The sequence below is a fragment of the Thunnus thynnus genome, chromosome 12, assembly GCF_963924715.1.
Source record: "Thunnus thynnus chromosome 12, fThuThy2.1, whole genome shotgun sequence".
In the NCBI taxonomy this organism is placed as follows: Eukaryota; Metazoa; Chordata; class Actinopteri; order Scombriformes; family Scombridae; genus Thunnus; species Thunnus thynnus.
Genome location: NC_089528.1, coordinates 20,823,522 through 20,846,833, shown reverse-complemented (window position 1 = coordinate 20,846,833; position 23,312 = coordinate 20,823,522). Strand labels below are relative to the sequence as shown.

The window sequence follows — 23,312 nt, the reverse complement described above, 5'->3', positions numbered from 1 at the left end:
CAAACATTAATAATATTTATCAAATAACATGAACAAACATTAAAGGCCCATAACTCATCTTTTATTTTCAAATGAATCGACTGAACACTTGGTACAAGGACTGACAGTAGGCCTGTATGTCAGATAAATCTAATATTTTACAGCATTTAACAGCTGCAACTGCATTTTAGTTGTAATGCTTTGGCTATATTTGAAACATTTGATAAAAACTGGAGTTGTAGAACATACATGCATCAAGAAAATTCCAAATAGCATATTTTCCATCTACAGTACCAGTAGTCACACTCCTTAAGAACAAATGTACATAGCCCACATTGTGCCAGTCAAAAACACTGGCGTGGTCCTTCAAGAACAAATGTATATAGTCCACATTCATATGCATCATACTGTGTCATTTCTTGACTACCTGCTTAGTGTGAGTGACTGCATTTTATTTCCTTTGATAGCTTGCTGAAGAGAGGCTCGTGAGAGGTCAAGGCAATATGCACCCACTGGTTGAGATGCCAGTCTGTGAGTGTATTGCTCTTCTTGTCTTTAATTTGATTCATTATTGCAAATCCTGACTCGCATATGTAGTTCCATCCGAACATTGTCAAAATGTATATGGTGTGTCTTTTACAGTTCAGATATTGACGGACAGAGCGTGCCCAAAACGCACACAGTCTCTCCTCCCTGGACTTGGCTCTCAGGACGTCGTTGCTGGACTATTTCCAGCTGGAATGTGCCCTCGTCGATCGCAGGCAGCACAGCCTTTGCCTCCGCTGGACAGCTCCCAGTGACAGCGACAGTGAATGGGTTGCGTACAAACAGCAGCACTTGTCCGTGGATTTCAAAGTTGTCGAACTGTGTACTTAAGTGCTCTGCCAAACTTTTCGGCAATACTATCATTGGTGACAGCGCAGTCTTATTTGTAGGAGTATCACGCAGTGTGGGAAAGTGTAGTTTTTTTCCCCCCTATGTCAGCCAGGAATAGGTCCAAGTTTACCCGAAAAAGCATTTTCAAACAGCTCTCCCACATTCACATCCCCACCTTGAAGTTGCAGACTGAGTTTGTTCAAGTGATTGGTGATGTCAGAAATGCGCGTTGGCCATGGACTCATGATCTTGCATGGACTTGGACAGCTCCTCCAATTTGTTTGATTTCTGACTGGAAAGACATTACGTTACTTCTTTCCGCAACTGCATTGAATTGCTGCAGAGCTCTTCCCCTACTCAACCACCGTACATTGTGCTGCAGTACATTAGGTCCGAGTATTGGGCCTCCTGCTCCTGTAGCAACATTTTGAAAAGCCAGTGCTTGTAGGCTCGAGGTTGACTAACTAGGCCTTTTATTTTTGTTCTGTTTATATTTTTATTGTTTTTTGCACAGCTGTGTATTTTGAAAAGTGCCTGTGACATCTCATATTTGGATTTAACTTACAACTGAACACTTAGCCCACTTCGAAGAAAATACTTAGATATATATCATGTATCCCCGTTCAGCCTAAAAATACTGAGATATGATTCTTGATCCATATCGTCGAACCCTACCACTAAGACATGAAATACAATCCAGGAAGTCCAGTTTGAGTAACAGATCCGTGAATCTGAAGGCTTAGCAGACGCCAAAACACTGCAAAGCATTTTATAATACACTGAGACAGTTGGCGATCATGAGATCAACAGCTGAGATACAGGTAATCTACCTGGAATGTGCACGTACCCGTATGTGATTGGCCAGTGACATCATGTTGCATTGTAGCAAAAGATGAGCCTGGATAAACTTTTTTGCCAGACGAACCTGTGTTTTTCCAACACAGGGCTAATGTCGGACCTAACACGGCCTTACAGCCACCTCTAGTGGAATAGCAGAATATATAGTAGAATAGTGTGAAACCATTGGCAGGACTATATATCATGTCACCCACTCCTCATGCATGAAACCCAATCAAAGTAGGGACCCACTCATACAAAAACTTCTCCAGAGTGTTAAGACCAGTCAGAAACGTTTTTAATTTAAAGTCATCTTTATATAGGTATTGATTGTTTAATATTTATTTAAATCTTGGTTACTGCATGATGGCAGTTCACATATCTAACTGACATTTGTGGCTTGATTTTTAGACCTCTGTGGGCTTGAAAAGATGGAGGTCTGGCACTGAGACACTAGTGACTTGCAGAAAGTGGACACTGTGATGATGCACTCCTCCTCAAATTAAAGTTGCTTCTACTTGTTGTCTTCTCGCTCCTATTTAAAATTAACAAAAAGGAAAACAATAACAAAATTACACTACATTAAATCTTGATCTTAGTTTACATGCCAAAACATGTATAAGTCTAATCTATAATTACAGGTGACAGCAATCTCCATGCTGTTTTTTGAGTGTTACTACATCTTGTTGTTGTGGTTTAATGTTGTTCTGTGGATCCACTGGAGCTGGTCCACCATCCCCACAGTGACAGCTTGATGGATGTTGTTTTACAACTGAATGGGATTTGCTTTACAGTCTACATGTGGTGTCACAGTGTGTGGAACAAGATGTAAAGTCGTGGCTCAAGCACAGAACACTGTGGGCCTCGGTTATCCAGATTCTGCTGAGAACAATAAATAAAGATAATTAGCTTACAAAAAACATTATTTGTATATTTTTTACATTTTGCTGTTGATGTATTTGTATGCCTTCATATTTTACAGCCATTAAGGGACTTTTGATGGTGAAAAGGCAGACAGTAGACTCCAAATCAAATGCAGAGCAGCCGGCCTTAATAGACAAATCAATTTATCAAGCTGGAATAGCCATCTGCTAAAAAAAAAAAAAAAAAACTCTCACTCTTAACACTTACTGACATAAATTCAATGTATAATGTAGAATAATGACCACAAGTTCAACCAAAGTTTGACCATTAATACTAGACTGTTGCTCATAAATATCTGATTGTCAGTATTCACACAGAGAGCAAAATCAGTACTGTAACTGCAGTACAATTAACATCTATTCTAACATCACAGAATTACAGATCTTGCATAAATCTATGTCCTCTACAGGTTTGTCAGGTTTTAGATTGTTTAAGTGTTTGCTGTAATGTTTGCCCAACTGTCAATCATATTCTTATTTAAGATGACTGTAATGGCAAAATGGTGCAATGGTAAAGTGTTTTCAAGGGCAGCAACTACTATAACTATGATTTCCACGATTGATTAAGATTGTCTTCTTGATTAACTGCTTGATTAACTTTCCAAAATATCATAAAAATACCCATAACAAGTTCCCACAGCACAAGACTGTTTTGGTTCTCCTAAATTCAGGCACCTTATGAACACAACTAAATTTCTAGACTAATTTAAGCATTTTTGAGGTTGACAGCGGCAGATTTGGTTGATTAGAGGTCTAAACATCGCTGCCATTATCTACTATAGTGTTATAGTAATTCTGTAGTTATCATAGAAGCTCTTGTTCAGCCTTTCCTACTAAACATGAGCAGAGGAGGTGCATTAAACCCAGTACAGGAGCTGGGTCATCATGACATGTCAGCCCATTCACACATTAAACATCGTTGCTTCTGTCTGAGAGGGGCACTGCTGGTTTCAATGAGCATTTTTTAATATCGGACTTTTTTTTTTCTGTACAGTTTTCAAAGGCAGCTTTGCTGCTTCCACAGCTTCTCTTTCATGGTTTAGAGGTCAGGGGAAAGTAAAAACAAACTTTCACAAAAGTGGAGGAACTTTAGATGACACTGCCATTGCCATATGGACACTCACTGTTACAAGCATTTGAAAGTGTGAATCGTGACAGTTTGAGACATTGCCATTGGACAGTAAAAATGAAAGCTACCCTTTGCATGAGGAATGACTGCTTTGACATATTGCTGCACTATATTAAAGGGTTCTAGGCTATAATGTTGTTTTGAACTCCAGAAACATTAAATTACCATATGTCCACTCACTTGTTCATAGCAGTGATTCAAAAGGAAGGAGTGACACAAGCAACAGACTGATAGGTCTATAATATGCACTTTGGTACCTGTAAAGAAATAAATATCATGTCGTAATGATCTTAGCGATAATGAATCTTGTATTTTCAATTTATCTGAATTAACAAGGAAGTGATTAAATACTTGAATAATGCCAACCCATAATGAATCGATCCACCAACACCAACAAACTAAATTTATTTTGTGATTGAGCCAAACAAGAATTTTCCTTCACATATGAAATTGTGACATCAAGAGTTTTTTGTTCTGGTTTCTGTCTACAATCCGTAGCAGTTTGTGATTTTCTGATGGGTAATTAGATGTTTCACAATCTTCCTATCACCTTTAAGTGTTGCACAGCAGCTAATCGACTTGTGAGGCTATATTGGTCTCTTCGGGCTCAATGTTGAAGTTTGTGGTAACAGCGAGTGACAAGACATCTATCAGCCTGCAGCCAATATTGTCTCATTTCTAAAGCCTGATTGTTTTTTTTTCTATTTTTTCCTTTTTTTCTGAAAAGATAAATAGATAAATGTCAGCTGAGGAATTCAATCTCCCACCAAGTGTTTGATCACAGCTAACTGGGCAATTCAATAAAATATTTTGCCCCAGCTGGAGTCTTGCCAGCTGGAGTCTTGCCAGACTTTTGTATTTAAATGCAATCCCTTCTGAGGCTGAGGTATTGCTTCTACTGTTGCTCCAATACCTAGCTCCCCTGCCCCGTCTCTACAGTCCATACAGCTAAACCAACCCTGCTGGAAGATATGAAAGTATTGTTGGCAGCACTGTTGGCAATCCGAGAAGAAATTACTGATCACTAACTCAACAGAAAATTCATTTTACATTAACATTTACCAGTCTTATTGAATGGATCGTCACCCGTCAGAAAGAAGGCAAACACAAAAATAATTGGTTAGGTTGGTTTAATAAAGTTTCTAAAAGTACAGCTTGGATCTGCTTCCACACGCTGGGGAAATATTCTCTCATTACGCTGGGTGTGGGGGTGGAGGGAAGCAGCAATAAGGTGGATTTCATGCGAGGCTCTGGAGAAAATGAAACCTTCCGATGACAGTAGAGCATGTAATGTTTTCATCTGGTTCCACCCATGGAGGGAAATTAAACGTAAATTACTGTTGCATGTTTTTTTCTTCTTTTACTCACTCTGTTGTAAGTGATTGTTTCCTTCACAACAGATAAAATAAATGGCAGTGTCCTGTCTTGATCTTGTTTTGTAATATACTTGTATAACTACCTGTTGAACTATCTTAACTGCTGCATTTGTGAAGTACATGAAAATAGTCTTATACTTCATCCCTGTTATGTCCATGCAATCAAGTATAAGCTTCTGACAACAAACCTCAGTGAGTAGCTAATGCAAGTATCTGTGATTTTCTCTGGATTACTTTGACCTCTTTGAAACTATACAGGCAATTGAAAAAGCTTAACATTAAAAATATGGTTGCAGAGCTATCATTTAGACAATAAATAGGGCAAAAAAGGTTTAAGATTCACACAGTTTCACTCTAAAAATTACTCAAAAGACTACTGAGTAATTATTGATGATCCAGTATGATTTGTGCTGCAATCAAATGGTGTTTTTCATTATCTTTTTTTTTTTAGATGAATCAATTAATTATTTAGTGTAGAAAATATGTGAGAGAGATTACTTAAAATTAGAGCTCAACCAATGAATTGGGTGGGCTGTTATCTGTATTGATATATATTTCAGCTGATAAGTGATAAGGAATTGCAGTACAGAAATGCCAAAGATATTTTTGATGTAAAAAGTGTCAGTGTCAAAAACAGTGTCTGTTATATACCATAGTGTGTCCACCAGTTAGCACTGACAAGGTTATTTTGTCCAACTGTAAAATGTCCCGCTCTGTACCCATCTTGACCACATTTGTTTATAACCAAATATAAGGTATCCTCACCAAAATTATTGCTGTTTTAAACTCAAATATCAACAGTATCAGCCTCAAAAATCTTATATCAGTAATGCACTACTTAATCACTTGTGAAAAATAGTTTTCTGTCAATCAACTAAGTGGGTTGTGATTACTTACATGTAGATTAATTTGTAATAAAATTTAATTAATTTAATTTGTAAAAGCATTTTCTCAATGAACCTGAAAGCGGTGTGTTCCCCTATTTTGTATGCAGAGGTTCATCATAATTTGCTCAAAGTAGAGTGATACAGAGTGTCCAACAGTTGGGAATTTATGACTAAGTTTAGAGTAGTAGAGTAAGTACAGTAATGCTGCATAGTCCTGGCTGGAGGAGGGAAGGTCATTATACTACTGATAAGCCAACAGGGAGAAAAGACATCATCAGGTGAAATGAAGACAAGGATACAGAACCATAACATACCAAAAGAAGAGTTTAGCAAAACCCAAATTATACTTTCAGAAATAATCTCTCATAGGTATTTTTACACTGTCACAATAATTAAGCGCCATTTCCAATTCACAGAGACTGATAAGCTTGTAAATACAACTTCTTCTTCTTCTATTTGTTGAGAATTGGCAGTTAAAGATTGGGGGAAAAAACATTTCAGCCAAACCACAGTGTTTGAGTAACAAGTGTGTAAAATACTTCTAACACTTCTTTGCTGCAAAAACGATTTATGAGGTTGAAGCTGCTCTGTGGTTTCCTTTGGACCAATTACAGAAGGTGTATAATTGATTTAGGTTTGAAACACCCTGAAGGGGAAATCTATTTCATACATATCTTCAATAAAACTGAATGTCAGATTAATATTTTCCCTCCCTTTTTAAGATCTCCTTTCTCAGTCCATAGCCATTAGTATAATTTTATTCTGGCATACGCAGATCAAACCAATCCAAGGCATCATCACATGGCTTCCTCAGGCTTATCCAACTGATCTAACTGAAAGGGTTTTTTTGGACATATTTTGCATATCAATATAGGTGTCCTGAAATTGAAATCCCTTTCTATTTTAGGAGATTGCTTTTTGATGGCTTCTCATTACAGGAATGTTGGCTATGGGTCAAATGAAAATGTCATCACAGGCTCAGCAGAGGCTGTTCAGGGAGATCCTCTCCAACACAGACAAATATCCCTTTACAGTTCAACCTACTTCGTCTGGAAGATGATGAATCATGGAACCCAGCAGAGAGGGCGCATGGTGACGAGAGGGTGAATGAGCGTTTGACAAGGTGCCAGTCAGCCCGTTTGTGACAACCTTACACATTTCCTACGGTGTTATTCACAAGCCGTAATCACTTTAAGTCAGTGAGTTACACTCGGGATTGTCACCCTTGCTTCTGTGCAGGTTGCCTCCAATAAAAAACGGAATGACAAACTGTAGCTCCAAGGGATGTCTGTTTTACATAGTGGTGAAATGATTAGTCAATTAATCAATTAGTGTATTGACAGAAAACCTTACTGACCTGACAGAAAATGAATAGAGTAATTGTTTAAAGCTTGCCTGGGTCCAGACCTTTGAATCCGCTCACTCAACCAAGTGCTGATTCTGATCTGGCATCATGATATGAAAGTGGTTTCTTGGTTGAAACAGTGATTATCCAATAAATGTCACAGGGGGACTAACGATTAGTCAATCAACACCACCGGCGGGACAAACACCATCATCAAGCTGTTGTCAAGTGTTGTCAAGTGTGTCCGTAACGTTAAGCTCTAACCGCCATTTCTTTAGAATAATTTGCGAATATTCAACCCTGACAAGTCGAAATCATTTGACACAAATCCTCCCAGAATAGACACCGGGTTTATATGGGAGAATTACCCCGACATCTCGCAAATAGCCTCTCTTTCACCTTTGGGCTGCTGTATAATATTCTTGAATTTGATATGACCCCCTTGATTAAGAAATTTATTTTAAATAGACAGAATGTCTTCTCAATATCGTCTGACATCGTAGTTTGTTTTTACTTCACTCTTAAAACCCCGGCAAAACCAGTATGTTTACATGGCTACGCATCAGTGTCGACTTATGATGTTAGATTCAGGCAGATATGTTGGTCTCCAGTGATTGGTTTGGAAACATCGAATCCCCCTCCCCCACAGAAATCGGTTAGAGCAGAGGTAACGTCAGACTGAGGATGAAAATGGAGTACAATGAGTTGACAATTCTGTCTGATATCAGGCAAGTTTAAACCTCACAAACTCAACGATGATTCAGTCATTATAAAAGGTCTAGTCAAGGTGGGAGTCCCACTACATAGTTTCCAAAGACACCAAATATGTCTGAATTTTGGGAGAAATGTGTATAAAATTATGCACAAGGTATCTAGAATATTTTCATTTGATTGAATGGTGAAGCCGTGAAAAAAGTCTTAGGTTTGAATATTTGTATTGTTGAAATGATAAGTCCATTAATTCCTTTAGTTGGATGACAGAAAATTAATCACCAGCATAAGAAGAAATTTAAAGATGTCACCTTGGGCTGTGACAAATTATGATGGGCAATTTTTGCTATTTTCTGTTTTAATAGAGTCTAGTGATTATGTCGAAAACATAATCACTAGATTAATCGCTAAAGAAATTAAATAACAACAACAAACATTATGAAAATAATTCACTCATTCACAAGAGCTTGAACGAGATAATAAAGAATATAGTGTGCAGTACATGTGATAATACAGGATTTGGATTAAGATGATTTTTTTTTTAACTATTTAATGAGGAAAAAGGGTAAACTGGATTTTAATGGGTTAAATCAAACATTGGCTGGTTCCAGATTGTTAAATGTGAAGATTTGCTTCTATTATCTGTTTAATCCTTTGTGAATTGCATATCTTTGACTTTGGACTTGTTGGTCAGAAAAAACGACCAATTTTAAGATGTCAGTTGGGCTCTGGGGAAGTGTGATGGGCATTTTTCACTATTTTGATTTACAGACTAAACGATTAAGTAAAAATCAAGTTGCTTGCAGCTGCAGGGTTAAACCAATACAATGTGTGATTTTGTTGCTGTGCTGGTGTTGTGCCTCTGCATGTGTCTGTGCACTGACTCACTTTGCTCTTATAGACTCGCTCCACAATCCGTGGCAACGAGTGCTTCGAATGGGCTGAACTCATTGAATAAGGACGCAAAAAGCTGTGAGCTTGACTCACTTTAGTCAATTGCCCCCTGAACACAAAAATCAGATTTTTGTGTCGCTTGAGCTTCACACGAACGGCATCTGATTCGAGGTTAAGAGTCAAAACATTTCAGTAATTTCACTTGTGTCATTGTGGTAACACTTCTGCTATTACCTCAACATGCATAGCTACTGAAGCAAGCGGATCCCGCCTCCCATCCTGCTCAGTGCCATGTCTGTATCTTCTGCAATGCAATAGAGACATTTCACAGCCAAATGCCATGTTCAGACATGCACTTTATCAGACAAAAAATACAATGTCTATATGTTTGCTTCAGCAATCACAGCTTTGCTGGGTTTCTGTCATGATGAGCAGGAGGTCACCAACAGCGATGTTGAATGGGGGAGCCAACAGAGTCTGGTCTGCCGCTGTAGAGGTTCAAGCTACGAAGGGAAAGTCAAGCAGTAACAAGCAACCTGTGGCTTGGTGGTGCGTGAGTCTGCCTCTGGAGTGTCAATTTAGTAATGAGATTTTATTTAGACAGAAGCTGTCTCAGGACATCAGCACCCTTGTGTGTGGACAAATATCTTTCTGTCTGAATCTGTAAACTATGTTTGTGTGTTTGTATTTGTAGCCTAATAATGAGCAGTCCTGGAAATGAGATGGAGAGGTGGGGGTGTAATGAAGAGGGAGAAAGGTGGGGGCAGGAGGAGGCTGTGTATGTGTGTGCGGGGGTGGGTGGTATTCAAAAGAGGAAGCATGCAGTTGTTCTAATCACTGATTAATTAGATCATCATTCTCTCAGACTTCTCTTGTTCATCTTTTTGTTTGTGTTTGTATGTTTGTGCGGGTTCATACAGTATTTCTGGAGCTGAGGTCAGCTGACCGGCGTGGTGTTAGTGTGCTAATGCAGAGGAGGCATTAACCCCAATCTCTCAGGATGAGAGACCGCTTGCCGAGCATCCGTCCCCCGAGACTGGTGGCATGCTTCTGTCTGCCTGCCAATCTTATTTCCCGGATAGCTTGCACACTTATTTCATTTTGGCCTGTTTCACAGCCCTGTATTGATTTTTGAAACATCATGTTGGTGTGAGGATGAAGGGCTCTCGTTTGAACACAAGCCTCTGTAATAAGCTTGTTGTGTTTGTCCACCACTGTTTTCTTTTCTTCTTCTGTTGTCAATAAAATAAATTCCTTTGTGATCATGTGATTTAGGGAATTAAGAAAATTATTAACTAAATAATTATTTGTTAAATAAACGCGGGTCTCTTTACTCTTCACTGTCTTTTTGCTTTACTCCTATGGTACCTGCATGTTCTTTTTTCTGTGCTTTCAGACTCTTATCTGTATTTACCTAACCTTTCTCTTCCACAGCTTTTATTTCCCCTGTTGCTTTTCATACCTCATGTGCTTGCTTTGTGTGTCGAAACCAGCGGATATGAGACGGTGGGCTGGGTACCAGAGACGTCACTGTCTGTCTGTCAGTCCCTGTGGTACATTAGCCGTCCCTTACCATGTATTATTGATTCCCTCTCTCTAATCACTGTCTCCAGTGTTACAGATGAGCCTTTACTGCCAGCAGCGCCTGCACTCCAAGGAGTTTATGGCAGCCAAAGTTCTGGCTAGCTGAGGCACAACTCTGAAAGACACTGCGGTTTCAACAACAGGTGAGGTATCCTGAACTCATGTTCAACACTTTTATTAAAAGGATTAAAAGGAAACTGAAACCCGGGTCATATTCTCATAATTGTGGCCATTTTAATGAATGGGTCATGATGACTTTGCACTCGCAATATCCATAGTAGAGATTCGGGAAACATGAGGAGGAGAAAAATACAGGAGCTCTCTAAATAATCCTACATTTTACATAATATACTAATTATATATTCATTTTAAATGCCTGTCTCTGAGTCCAACACATAGAAAACATGGAATTTGCTGGATTAGTTATTCTAGTTTATTACATATGGATCTATTTCCAGGGCAATTTGCTGGCTAACCATATAGCACAAAAAAGTGTCAATACCTTTCATCACATGTTGAATTAAATTTAAAAGATTAATGCATAAAAATATCATATTTGATTCCCATCTAAAATTCAACAAACATATAAAAATGACATTGTGAAATCTCACAGGGTGTGTCATAGGAAACTGTAAGGTTCCCTTTTGTAAAAGATTCTTTGGACAGACGACTTTCTCTGTTCTCGGGATTAGTATGTGGAACTTCTTACCCCCAGAACTCAAAATAGATGACTGGGATCATCTTAACTCCTGCAATAGATTTTTTGGCCACTTGGGGGCAGCAGAAACAATCTGTAAATGCAACACTAACATATCATCATGTGTTAAATTGATATTAACAAACAGTTGCTTTTTTATGCACATCCTGCAGACTTAGATCAACATTAGCATTCATTTGGAGTAGTGTACATGTCCAACTGATGATTGTAAGTCTCATAGTCACCCTCCTTTTAGCTCTGTTTTGCCCTTTGCCACCTCCGGCACCTCCTGAGGGACTCTTTAGCTGCTAAATGTTCGACTATGTTCACCAGCTTGCTAGTGGTTTTTTTGGCATGAAAGACAATGACCCCAAAACACTACATATGAGAGCAACTGCAGAGTTCATGATAATTATTGTGGCTCCAAAGACTAATTACAGCGATAAAATTTTCACCCTCAGGAGAGAAGTTAGGTGCACGGCAGACATAGCTGCACATGTGCAGGAACGTGGCTCTATTTTCTGAGCTTTGCTAGCTTGTTGTGTCACATATTACAACCTCTTAACTTTGTACTACTTAACATTGTACATTGTAAATAACTTAATTATAAAGTCAAGAGGTCGTGATATGTAGCGCATACGCAGGCAGTGGGGTCTGCCATACAAGGAACTTCTCTCATGATGGTGAAAATTTTATTGCTTTTATCAGTCTTTGGAGCCATGTCTAAACAAACTACAGTATCCATTGTCTTTGGGGTGTGGCGCATTGATGTGTTTTTAATAGTTTTTGGACAGGTCTATGGCACAGAGGAATATGATACTGGATACACGTACAATACTTCTAAGTGGGATTAGTTAATCATATTTTTGACTCACCATCAGATTTGTTGATAATAGGAAAAATATAGAAAATCAACAGCCATATCCTTTAAATAAATACTATTTTCATGAAGTTTCACCAGAGACAGCTGTGTGTGCTATTCTTTGCCAATGTATTTGACAGGGATAAAGCAGATGTAGACAGAGATGTGAAATGAAGCCCAGATTTTCTTTGCCCTTTCAACTATTCAGTCAGCGTTTGTTCTGAAATTCTGAGAGACAGATTCCACACAGCAGGAAATCAATTACATTCACACCAATACGGATCAGAGACCACTGGTGATCTGCATTTTTTTCCTCCTCACTTTGTGTCTTGAAATCTTAAGTTTTTTGAAAGAGATGACTACTTTTGTGTGACTCTCTGCTGGATACTTTGGTGCAGACTGAAACTCTGCACACAGGGGTGTGCTGCATGTGGGAGAAAGAGTAGGGAGGGACCACTGAGGGAACATGTACAATAAAAGGGAATGGGGGATACAAAGTGGGTCAATTAACTCCTAGCATTACAGATCACTTCTGATGTCACGCTGACATCATCGCCCCCAGCCCCTGCCATACACTCAACACAAAAAACATTTGCATCACTCTGAGTCATACTGCAGAGAAAAGTTCAAGATCAATGCTCCACTGATGAAACAGAATGACAAACCTGTATCTGTCAATCAACCCTTATTTATCATCGTCAAATTCAGAATTCATACATATTTTTTGATCAAGTTCAATATCTAAATGGTAATGTATGAACTAGAAGAATTCACACTCTGCCTGAGTTGGAGGTGAAATTAAATGAAACTTGAGAAAAAACCTGTACCCTTTTCCAACTAATGCTGTGGCATTCAAGCCAAAACTCAGGGTTACTTCTTTCTTCACACTTTTACACAAAAGCACAGACGGAGAGGTGTTTGTTCCCTCTGAACAACAAAAGGACAAAATCTGAAAGAGGGTTACATCACTTACATCTGATTCAGAGTAGTCCTTGACTAAATTACGTTAGAATGGAGGCATGCGACTGACAAAGAAGTGAATAGAGAGATTTTTTTTTAAAGATAAAAGAAGACATTTTAAAATGAAGTCAAATGAAAGGAAAGAATCAACAAGAGTGAGAGGAAGATGAAAGGAAGGTTGAAGTTGACTAATGCGGTGCTTCCTTGATTGACGAAAACTCCTTGAGAAGTTGAAAAAATGTCTAAAAGGCAGTACAGATTTTGTGTTAGAGGAGGAGACTGTCACCTCTTCCCCGTGTGAAAGTATGTGTGAAAAGATGAACTTCATGAACTCAGCTAATGCAAACATCATAATGACTCCACTCGAGTGTTAGTTAAGTACTCGAGTAATAGTTGTTGTGTTTATGTATATTTTGTCCAATAAGTTCTTTGTGTTTCTCTTCATGTTTCAAAAAGGGAACTTTGTAGGGCCCAAAGGATACCTGGCAGATGGAAACTTTAGAAAATCCAATAATGATATATTGGCCAATTTTCATTTCTAACATAAACACAAGCAAACATTTTAGATGAAATGTGCTTATCAAAAGATTATGACCGAGAGCTGAGCTGCAATGATTAGTCGATTAGGCTTATCAATTTGTTGATGGAAAGAAAATTAATGGACAATTATTTTAATAATCAATTAATCATTTTTCAAGTATAAATGCCAAACATTTGCTGGTTTTGGATTCTCAAATGTGAAGATTTGCTGCTTTTCTTTGTTATATTTAATGGTCAATGAAATATCTTTGGGATTTGTGGTGGTGGGATAAAACAAGCAATCTGAAGACGCCACTTTGGGCTCTGTCAAATTGTTATGGTCATTTTTCACTATTTTTTTGACATTTTAAAGACAAAATGATTGATTAATCAAGATAATAATCGGCAAATTAATCGATAATGAAAATAGTTGTTAGTTGCAGCCTTATATTTTTACAGTTGAAAAATATACTTGTCAGTGCTCTCTGTGGACATATTTGTACTAAAAAGTCTGTAACTTTGGAAAATAACCACTTTATTCAGCTAACTCAGACTTGCTCAAGAGGAGGAATGAGTAGCGTGACCAACAACTCTTTCAATTTACTTATAGGAATGTGAGTACTGTACAAAGATAGACTTAGAAAAAAAAAAACTTTAAAGATCTCCTATGGCCTGGATGCCAGAATGTCCACATACACACTGAGAGTTAAAATATATCGGCTACATGTGATACTCATAGTTACAGTGTTGTATGAGATGCTGTGTGAGATAGAAAGATCTACAAATACAGTTTTATCAGCCAACTAGTTGAACTGACTTCCTGTGTTAATACAGAGTTTATACAGAGTTGAGTCACTCTACAAAACCAAACACAGAGATCAACACAAGACAGATTGGGGAGTGATTATAAACACAAAACACAGATGTGCATCAGATTCTACTTCAGACCGTAAAGATAACTATCTGTAGTGAGTATCCTTTATGTGTGGGCAGCAGCCGCTACGTCAAGCTGAAAACACACTGCTGTTGCAGCGCTGCAGTGCGTCATATGACATGCGGCAAGTGCCGGCCCTAGCACCAATAGGAAGCATCGTGCCACAGCACGTCAACATAGTAGTTACTTTGATATAACTTTGGGTGAGTTGCCCACTGTAGTCGACTATTTTTGATTAATATCTTGAAAAAATAATAATCTCAGCAGTGAGATTATGTTTTGAAAGCAGCAGATCCAACAATTAATTCATTTTTGCCTTGTAAATATGAGCACAAGCGAAACGGTTAAAACTACAGTGAAAAGCAAGCTACAAACTAGTAAATAACATCTGTAGTTGGGTCAACATTGTATTGAAGTACAAAACAGCAACCCCCACACCGCCGCCAGTGTGGGGGTTGTACATAGGAAATAATAGAGGCAGCTGTTTTGATGCACACCGTTCAGCGGCGGCGTGTTTTGGCCTTTAGTGTGTTCAAAACACTTTTACATGTCCTGGAAAACTATGACTGACATTTTATCTTTTTTGGATAATTTATATGTTTTACCAGTAGGGCTGCAACTAACGATAACTGTCATTATTGTTTAATCTGTTGATTATTTTTTCGATTAATCGATTAGTTGTTGGTCTATAAAACGTCTGAAAATGATGAAAAATGATATTTCCCATAGCCCAAGATATCGTCCTCAAATGTCTTGTTTCGTCCCAACCAACACTCCACAACCTAAAGATATTCAGTTTACTATCATAAAACCATGAAATGATTAATTGATTATCAAAACAGTCAGCGATTAATTTAACAGTTAGCTTCTAATCGATTAATCGACCAATCATCGCAGCTCTACTTACCAGGAGTGAAAACCTGTTGATGTATCTTCCTTAATATTAATTAATATTAAATCTATTAATTCTAAATCTAAGATAGTTTGTACTTCTTTGGAGGAGTAATGTAATATTGCTTTCTATTTTCTCTATTTAGCACTTTCATGTTCATCAGTTATCTTGGATAATTTGTGTGACTCGTATATTTTACTGAATTTTAGTGGTGTAGTAGATTCAACATATTCTTGTATATTTATTCTACAATTTTTCTATATTTGTTCTATATCTTTTCTATTTTGTTATTGTAAATATTTTCATGCTTTGTGCTAGCCAGCACTGCTCTGATTGCTCCTGTCAGAGTAGATTTGGTGTGTTTATGCCTGATGAAGATCTGAGTTAGTTAGTCAAAAAGTTTCTCTGTTAAAATTAATGGGAGCTATTAATACAGTGTGCAAATCTTTTGTCTGACTTTTCCCTTCAACAGCTGACATGTAGTCGTTCCCAGACAAAGCACCTTCAGCCATTGTGGGTAAAACACCTGATGAACTGAGTTGGATCAATTAAAACCCAGAAATCTACAGCAGCAGCAGGCAAAGACACATCAGCCACAGCAGGCATTACATTATTCACTTCCGCATCCAAAAAATCATCAGTATATGGCTCTGAGGAGACAATCGCTTTATTATGAAAAGTTATGCGGCGTTGATAAGCAGCAGATGACCAGCAGTACATGTTACAAGCTTAATGTTGCCAATGAGTGAAGCTGAGTGAACAAGAGCTCAGCAGTTACCATGTAATTGTGATATAAAGCAGCACGCAGTCACATAATCCCATTGCTTTGAGATGAAATACTCCTGTGTTGCCTTGCTGAATGTGAAGTGTGTGATCAAGAGTGTGACAAAAGCCATACTGAGTTTCACAGTAAGCAAAATTACAAGGAAAAAAAAAGTTATGTGAACAAGATTTGATTGATATCCCTTAAACCAGTGGTTCTCAAAGGAGTTCCACGGTAAAAAGGGGAATAATTTATTTTCACTATAGAGTAATTCCATTCGTAAGTAACACAGTGACAGAAGTATAACTATTTTGGTCATGAGTTTCGTACACTTTCTGTATTAAAAGCAAAAATCTTATCAGATGGGGGAGACTGGGACAAAATGTTATCAAATGCAGGTCCATGGTCTAATTTGTGTCAGTTTAGGGGTCCTTGATGTGAAAAAGTTTAAGAAACACTGCCTTAAACCAATAAACAATTACCTTCTACTAGTGGGCCAAATGAAAACCACCCTAAAAAAAAAAAAACCAGCAGCAACAACCAGGTGGAAGATGCACCACATCCAACTGAAACATGAGCATTTACCATCTAAATAAACAGCATGAAAGCATAAAATCCTGCATGCCAAACAACAACCAAAAGGCAGAAAAAGCTGGGCAAGTTCAATAAAGTAAATTACATTTAGCTAATACCAATGCAAATGCTGCACATCTGCTCACAAGAACAAAATTAGCAGCCAAGTTAGACACCAAAACATTTACTAAATGAAAATACAGCAGCTCACGCCTCTCAGCATGACACTGCGATATTTAAAAATTAGTTTTTAGAAGACTATTTATACCGAACAAAGCCAATATATCACTCACAATATACAGTATATGTTAGCACCAGCTTAGCTAGCACACCTACCTTAGCAGGGGGAAGTGAAGCAGTGAGTGACCCCTGGAGAAAAGTTGCTGTAGTTTGTAGCAGCAGGCAGCATGACAGGAAAACTCTGCTTTGATATTATTCCTCCACAAAACCGTCCTGAAGCGAAATGCTACATTATTGACAACAGCGGTAGCAGCAAAATGTTTGTAGAAGAGATAGCAAAGTTAGCTAATAAGCAGTGCAGCAGTTAAGTAGCCTGGCCAAACAGAGAGGGCGGGCATTGAGGGTTTAAATAGAGTGAACTGCTGCAGAAAGGTGCGTTAGATATAATGTATGTTACAGCCAGTTTGTCGTAGTTTCATTCTGCATACTAGTTCTGAGCAGAGTGTGACAAAGTACAATATATTCAAAAGAGTAAGTGACATTTGAGTGTGCTATTGACTGTTGTAGACTCTTATACAGTCAGCGGTGGAAAGTAACTATTTACTCAAGTACTGTGCTTAAGTACAACTTTGAGGTACTTTACTTGAGTATTTCCATTTTATGCCCCCTTATAGGCTACTTCCACTCCACTACATTTATTTGACAGCTTTTGCTACTTTTCAGATGAAGATTTGACACAATGGATAATATAACAAGCTTTTAAAATACAACACATTGTAAAAGATGAAACCAGTGGTTTCCAACCTTCTGGGCTTTTGACATCTTACATAAAACAGTGTGTAGTCTGGGTCACATTTCAGATGTCTATGAGTTTTTAATAGCTCCACCAAATAGTGTTTTTTCCCTCTAAACTTCTCACATGATTTCATTTCAATAAATGTTCAAATGACCCAAAAATCAAAGATTAGAGAAAAAGCCCAAAAACTGAAAACAGATTTGTGTATCAGAAATTTGTTTTTTCTTCTTTTCTCTCTCATTAATCATCTCATGACCCCTCAGATTTATCTGGTGTCCCTTTGGAGGGACCCGACCCCTAGGTTGAGAGGGGTCTATTTGCAGTTTTGCAGACATACGTGATAAACCCTCTTTACTACATGATAAACCCCCTCTAAGAGTTACAGGAGGTGGTGCTCCCAGCTGTAATTATTGATATTATCATTAACATTTATAAATACAATATAATATTTTAATACTGTTTTGCTTATATTTGTAAAATTTGATTGGCAATAGCCTTCTAAAGTCTCAGTGACATTACATTATTGTTGATATAAAACAGTAGGTATGTTGATTTCTTGTATACAAACTACACAAAAACAGAATACCCAAAATATTAGTATATTGTACTGTGTACAATTAGTTTGTAATATGGCATTGACCCTTTCCACAGCAGACATTTTGACAAGTCAAAAAGTGGTCTGTTAGGAAGCAACAAGGCTTTGTTCAGTTTTTTCCTAATAGATAGAAGGCAACAGTGGAAAATAAAGTACATTTACAATTACTCGAGTACTGCAGCTTTATACTTAGACATCACTACAATTTTGAGGGAACTGTACTTCAGTCCATGACCTTTTACGAGCTAATAGTTAGCTTTTTCGAAATAAAATATGTGATGAGCATATCAAATATGGAGAATCTTTGGATAAACAACCCAACAGTATCCATCTCACACATTAGCTTTAAGCAAAAAGGATGAACAATTTCCTGGTTTCTGCTTTTCTTTGTCATACATGATTTGGGTTTTGGACTGTTGTAGGGTTGCGACTAATGATTCTATTAATCGTTTAGTCAATGAAATGTTAAAAAAATAATGGAAAAATGGCATTCACAATTTCTCACGATGATGTCTTCAACTTTCTTGTTTTATCTGACTAACAGTCCAAAACCTTTAAGTATTCAATTTACTGTCAAATATTACAAGGAAAAACAGCAAATTGTCACATTTGAGAAGCTAGGAGCAAAGAACATTGGGCATTTTTGCTTTAATCAAAATTACTTCCGATCAATTTTCTTTCAGTCGACTAATCAATTAATCGACAAATGGTTGCAGCTCTAGACTGTTGGTTGGACAAAACAAGATATCTCTCACCTTTGATCCTGGAAATTAAAACAGCTATATTTCCCTATTTTCTGACATTTTATAGACAAAACAATTAATCAAGAAAATAATCAGCTGATTAATAAAGTTCTTTCTTATCTTAACCTATCTTATGTTATCTTAGATACTCATCTTTTACTCAAGTAAAGGATCTGATTACTTCTTCCCCCTCTGATGAGTCAAGTCAGTACAGATATAGAACGAATGAGGGTAAAAATGGATCATATTTATCATTCCCTTTCACTATCACAACGGTTAATTCACACACCACCATTCATTAATTTAATTATTCTATAGCCAAATGGGCATGACCCATCTCAGGTGCCCTTAGCGTTTCTTATTATAGCATGTGGGGGTCTTGTGGATTCAGCTCATCTGTTGTATTTGCTCAGAAGCTCACAGAGACCTCTCGGCCCCGACGCAATCTCACCTCATTAACATTTTAGGTGACGAGTCTGTCACAGCCTTAATTAACAATTCATGAGCACGGCTTATAGCTATATTAACATTTTACAACCAATAAATCAGCTTTCCTAATCTGCTGTGTGTGTCTGCCTGCACATGTCCATGTGTGTGTGCATGTGTGATAGACACGGGGGGGAGACAGTGCGTGTGTGTGTGGGTGGGTGGGCGGGTGCGTTATTTGTGTACAACCACAACAGGCAACTTCATCTCTCCCTTTGTCTTCAAGTCTGTCTCATCTGTCTCTGACCATGACATTTGTCTGAACTTTCTCTTAATCTTATGTTCTGGTCATGACACTGTAGTGAATTATACCCATAATGCCTTTTCTTCAGCAAAACAAGAAATACCCAGCAACCTGATCTCAATGAGGTTATTTACAGTATTATGCCAATTAACAGCCTAAAAAGTTACATCCAGCTAAATTCCCACAAATGCAAGTGTCAAACATAATGGAAAGGTCGACTAATTAGGGTGCTATTTTCAATCAGTCGACTTACAAAGCGACAGCTCTGTCAAGTTTTTTTTTTTCATTGTGAGAATCCAAATGAACAAAAAGGGAGAGGAGAGAAGGGGAGACAAGAGGGATAAAGCTGAAGCTGATGGTGGAAGACAATCTGGTAGAGTCGATTCTCTAAGGTATCATCATTTCTACTTCCCTCCTCGCACCTAAAGCAGATTCAAAAACCTCTGAGAGTACTGTAGGTGTGACAGTGTGCAGTGAGACCAGGAGTTTTGAGCTGCTTCATCATCCCATAAAATGTGTGTATGTGTGTGTGTGTGTTGGTATTGTAGGGTATGTATCTAGAAGGGACAAATTAATCAAGCATCGTCACATCAGGAGCGGGATGCACTGAGCTCCTAAATCTCCAGACGATGATCTAGACCTGGGGCCTCAGATGAAGAAGATTTTAAAATTCACAACACCTCAGAGATATGTTGCAGTTAATGGATAACTTGAAAAACTGTATGTGATCAAAACACGTCTCATAGTATCTGCCTCACTGTGCAGAGCTAAAGGAGAGAGAAGTGAAATTGAAGTAACGATCCCACCGCAGCACCCTTAGGCAGCCCCTTGACCCCACTTTGAACAGTACCTGTGTGGGCAGTGTGTGCAGGCCTAGGCTCCACCGCTCAGAGTCACAGTGCAGCAATATCATGGTACAGTATAATATGCGTGGTGCATAGCTGTTGCTTGCCAAATGAAAGCAATCTCTGCAGCATTACTTGCTCTCCCCGGGTGACACAAAAAGCCTGTGTTGGTTTTATGAGTTTGCAAGGGCACGTTTACAGTTAGGAAGCCTTTAAAATCCACATTGTGGCGACATGCACAGTTAGCTGAATTTAATTTGATATGAGGCAGTGTATACCAGGGCTTTTGTGGTGGAAATGCTCTGCAATATAGCCATGTAGTCCTTTTAAAGAAAAAGCTGCTTTGTGTGGCTTGGCAGCAGCCCCCCCTCCCCCTCCCCTTCCCACCCCCCCTCAGGTGCACCAGCACATTTAATATTTCACCTTAACATAAAGATCAAGGTCGCTGCTTGAGTGGGAGCACACGGAATTTAAAGGATTCGAGTGAGTAAGGGGTGGCCTTGCAAAGTGCATGTCTCAATGACAAATTCATTGTGTGCTGCAAAGGATCCTCACCAGTTCTTCAATGCAGGCTATTCCAGTTCCAATCAGTCTCCCAACTTCTCCAAAGTCGAAAAAAAAAAAAGAAAGAAATCGATCTGAGAAAGGTGAAATGAGGAAACGTCCCCTGGATTTATACGGCTGAAATCGTGGTTGTGTTTTCAAATTGAAAGATATGGGCTGGTATTTTCCTTCAGTCATGACTCATCTTGCTTCCCATTATGCATGAATGTCAGTGCATATAGGAAGTTAATGACTATTTTTAACTTGAGCAGGACACATAGGTGTGAGGTGTGCGGCTTGATAATGTCATCATTGTAATGACATCTGGTGACAGTAAGCTATAAATGGTCATGTTTATAATATCAGTGACAAATAACAACACAGACATAGACTATGGTTGATAATGATTTAGTAAAATAGGAAACAAAATTCTGCCAGAATGTACTGCTATAAATAAAAGGATGTTGAATTCAGGGTGCATAACACAGATAATTGACGTGAGAATAGCATGGCGAGGTGATGGAATTGGGGACATTTGGGCTCTCATGATGCCTCAGTAATGAAATGTCCTTTTCTCACTCCAACACTTTTGGACAAGGAATTGCCATGACTACAAGATGAGCTTTTTGCTTTCTTTACTGCTGCTGTGCTGCCCTCTTCTGGAGACCAAACAAACAGCCCATAAACTCAGAAATATGACTCACATGAATCCTAAAACCAATATTCTTTTTTTTACTGTCTTAATAGACTGGATGGTAAAGCTAGTTAATAGTATATTGTTGGTTAAAGTTAAATTAATATAAGAAAGTGAGGGGGGAAATTAACAAAAGGAAACCAATGAAAATGTCAGTAATTGCAGCAAGAATCATGCAGATGAAGGGTGTGGAGGGTAATGATGATATCTCAAGTTTCTGTTGTTGATTAAACACTAAAACTTGACCATCAAATCCCTGCAAACATCATCCACTTACATAACCTATTCCATCATCTCACACTTGGCCGATCAGGCGCTCCCTGCCTGATGAAACAGTGCAGTCGTATTTTGGGAAGGGGTATCTATGGTCTGAGAGAGTTCGTAAAAAAAAAAAAAAGAAGCTTGCTAAATGATGAAAGGTTCTTTTGGATGAGGGAGGAGCTGTTACTTGTGTGTGTCCACATGTGTGTTTATACATCACGTTCTCCCATAATGCTTCACAGCATCCCTCTGAATCATTACTGTACACCACATCCAGCACTTTGCATTCTCCCTCTGCCTCTGTTTAACTCTTAATATCCATCTCTTTCTGTCTCCTTCTCTGTTTTTCTTTCCTCCCGTAATCATTTTTGTGTTAACTGGCAGTATGTATCTGATCAGGAGAATGCCTTTCTATATGCCCCACGACAGCACCCTGGGAAACTGGTGAGGAAACTGCTTAAGGCCATCTCACAAAAATAATTTTCACAGCACCACCCGTGTGCATGGAAACTCTCCTCATCCTTATCCTCGCACTTTCACACTGTGTTAAAGCACTGACAAAGAATTCCTGCCTCGAGTGCTGTGAATCGTAGCTCGTATGAAACTAATGTGCTACTTTCTGTCTCCATCCACGTTAAGATATCACTCAACAAAATTGCTCAGTTTGGCTTAAAAAGTAGTAGAGTTTGCTCAGAGAGGTGAGGGATTCAAGTTGGTGTGTAGGAAAGAGTAGACTGCACAATAAGTATTCCCTTCATCCCCATTCAGCAACAGGGCAGAAAGAATGCAAATTACTACTGTTATCCCTGGCCATGAATATCATCAACGCTACCATTATATGGACACAGCTTTCAACCCTGGAGGTTGCATTCAAAAGACATTACCCTGTTATTCATCAGTGAGGTGTGAATTATTGGCTGTTGGCTGACAAAGAAGTAATCAACTTGTCCCAAATCATTTTTGGTGCAAACATCTCCTGAGCCTGTTACAGTAATTAATGACCCAACACTTCAAAGCAGAACACAATTAAACTAAACTTTACCACAAACAAAAACACCTCTTAGGCTATAAGTTTTTTTTGTTGTTTTTTTTTAAAGGGCATTGGGGGGAAGTTTTTTTTCCTCTCCTGAATTTTTTTAGGAGGAGGGTGTGGGCCCTGAACGTCATTCCAAGGGAGTTGCAGT

The 23,312-nt window shown here is 38.4% G+C and overlaps 1 long non-coding RNA gene across 1 annotated transcript in view; it reads right to left on the bottom strand.

Moving 5' to 3' along the window:
* Positions 1-17,462, bottom strand: part of LOC137194396 (uncharacterized) — a 115,361-nt gene extending 97,899 nt beyond the window's left edge. Inside the window, exon 1 of the long non-coding RNA XR_010930959.1 lies at positions 17,078-17,462. This is a non-coding gene — a long non-coding RNA (uncharacterized lncRNA). The remainder of the gene's footprint in view (positions 1-17,077) is intronic.
* Positions 17,463-23,312: the final 5,850 nt, after the last annotated feature.